This window comes from Ostrinia furnacalis, unplaced genomic scaffold (assembly GCF_004193835.3).
Source record: "Ostrinia furnacalis isolate ACB-3 unplaced genomic scaffold, ASM419383v2 OfSCF5370, whole genome shotgun sequence".
Lineage (NCBI taxonomy): Eukaryota > Metazoa > Arthropoda > Insecta > Lepidoptera > Crambidae > Ostrinia > Ostrinia furnacalis.
The window spans coordinates 3,132-6,262 of record NW_021135609.1 but is presented as its reverse complement, the minus strand read 5'-3'; positions in this window follow the sequence as shown (position 1 = coordinate 6,262).

The window sequence follows — 3,131 nt, the reverse complement described above, 5'->3', positions numbered from 1 at the left end:
GTTATTGTCTCTAAATGTGTTCTACATATCGTAAACTTAGGGGATTGCAAATATTACTTAGTCCTAAGAAAGTCAAAAACATGTAACGGAATCTCCGACTTACTACTTTAGTAGAGCGATTACAGAAAATAATGGCCTATTAAGTACATGTTTTTTTGTGTTATTATGAAAGTTTAGAAAACTGCGCAGTTTTTAAAATTATTTTGGACCTATGGAATTTCTTTTTTTTTTCAAACTTTGAAGTTGAAAATTTTAGAATGTTCTGCTAAAAGCATATTTTTTATTTTTCTAGCAAAAATTTTGTATCTTGCATCAAAGATAGGAAGGTGATTTTTTTTTTCAAACATCTGCAATTACTAGGGAATCTGTCAAAAAAAAGAAATCTGAGAAAAGTTAACCTAAAAAAAAGATAAAAAAATTTAAAGCCTACTAGGTCATAAAATTTAAAAAAATCACAAAATTATCGATAACTTCTAAATTACGAAAAATCGTAGAACATACATGGGGGTGAAATCGATAGGTCTAGTCCTCACCTATCACCTGCCTTTGGCTTGACACCTTACAAGAAACACCCTGTATATCAATAAGTAAATAACACGGTGTTATTATATAATATTTTATGCAAAAGTAGTGATTTCGCTAGTAGTCCAAAAAAATTGGTTTTCGTCCTGGTGTATGCTAGTTTTCGACCACTGTGTAGAAAAAAGAGTGCAGTTGAATCATCAAGTTAGAACCATTTTTACAACAAAGTAACTATGGATTGTGGTATTTCATTTGAAAGGTAATTAATTTTGTTAGCTTTTAAATGATATCAAAAAGAGTTAAATAAATTTCTTACCTAAATTTAGGGAATTATTGCAATAGGTCGAAGGACATTCGTCCATTCGGACGAAAAGTAATCTACAGGAATAGCTAATTTTGGTTTTCGTCCACCCCAGTGCTTGCTCATGACGTCATGGACGTAAACACAACAACATTTATAGCTGTTTTTAGTTTTCGTCCACATCTTTTTAACGGTTTTTTATGGGTATAACACTGTTAAAAAGTGGACGTAAACTAAAATGTTTAATGTAATAGCAATAAAGATATAAAAAGAGAAATTATTAGATAAATACATAAAAATATATCTCACTCGACAAACCTAGACTTGGGAGTTAAATTATTCTGGGAAAATCTGATTCAGGGGGCGGGGGCGGCCTCGCCGACCACCCGAGCGCCCAATCTAGGTCAAGGCAATGTATACAGGGTGTTAGGTAAATGGGTATATGAGCCGACACTAGTCCATGTTAACATGGGCATATAAATGGTATGGTGAAGTCAGAAACCCATTTACCTAACACCCTGTATAGGGACAAAACGCGAGTGCACTACCAGTACATATGTACTAAAAAGTAAATAATTTAAAAAAAAAACAACGTAAAGGTCCGTTAAAATATGAAAAGAATATGTAGGTTTGCAAACAAACTTATCGACGCACTGTAGCAAACGAGGCGAAGAAAATCGGCAAGACTTAGAGTGAGATCAAACGCGAAGCTCAAGACCGAACGCGAAGGAGGACTGTTGTGAACGCCCTCTGCCTTATCTAGGGAACATAGGACCTTTTAGTCAAAGTTTGCGATTAATAACAGTCGCTCGGCAAGCGAAAGCTCGTGGGTGCAATCTTGTAGCTGGACGGATGTTTGTACATAAGGCGATAATTGGTACCTAACTTTGACCGTAATTATAACGATATCCGGTGTTTTTGTATAATATTTGACAGATTTTTGACGTTTGTCAAAGTTAAAGTAAGATGGTGCAACCCAGCCTTGTGTATCTAAGTATAATATAAGAATGTAGATCATTCTAGGTTAGTGCGAACCTTTCCCTATCTACCAAATCTTTTTTGCACTGAAATACTTGAAAGTGACTTTGAAAGAAAGAAAGAAAGAAATATTTATGATGATAAACATCACTTAGTTAAAGAAAAAGAACTTATACGGAAAAAATGACAGAAATAGCTCATTAATATTACAAGGAAATAAAAAGTGAACTGAGCAGTGCTATCCTGTCGCAACAGCGATGCCCATCGCAATGGGACTCCACTCAGCATATGCCGTGGCCCCCGGTGGGGAAGGCCTCGACGCTGGTTTTCAGTGGGCCCCATGCCGAGTGGAAGACACGGACACTAACCATTTTCAGGGTAGACTGGCAAGCAGCAAATTTCAGTACCTAAGAGAGAAAATAAGAAGAGCTTTTCTCGAAGCTTTTGCTTTATAGTTTCTTGCTAAGAATTATTTTGTGTCTAAAAGCGTATAGTTTCCAACGAAACCCTGTAATAAATAAAATAAAGCTACATAATATTTCTAAACTTTGTAGATTTTTCTGTCTGTAAATACGTACATAAATGTTACTTTATAATGTTTTCTTTTAGCCAAGGTTCGGCCCGATTTTAATTTGTATGAAGAATCGGCCGATAGCAAATCGGTGTAACTTTCATACATCTCCATACTGATTAACAGCGCGGGCCAATTATCGGCTGTACTTCGTACCACTATAAAATTTTCTGTTCGAATTTTCAAATTTTTTTAGAGGTTTTGACAGTAACGACCATAAAAGAAAGAAATAAGCAATTTGGTGGAATTTTCCTAAGTCATTCGAGTACATAAAATTCGGCGATTCGTTTTTATATAATAGATCTATCTTATACCGCGCGGGGGTGCGGGGGCGGCTTCCCGCTGCAGGAGCCGTCACCCCCGCCGCCACCCGCACCCCTCGGGAAAGCTGTTTCCCACCTCAGTTCGTCCTGGACACCTGTGCCGTACGGTCGCGCTCGCGCTCCTGGAAAAAAATTCCGCGGAATTTCGGGACTCACTGCGCCGCACCACCTCCCTGCCTCAGTCCGATCTGGGCACTCGTGCAGTGCAGACGTGTTTGAGCTCCTGAAAAAAAATTCGTGGGACCTCTTGTGAAAGTTCTAATCAGTTGAGCTCCTGCTGTCGTCAGTGACTGACGTGTGATTCCTGCTTCGTGTTTAACTGTCTTCTCTTTTAAATAAAAAGGTTAGTAACTATTTATTAAATTGTTTTCCTTTGTTTTTCAGTTCTTTTTAATTGGTTTTATCCTACTTTTCATTAGTTTTATTTAACTTTTAT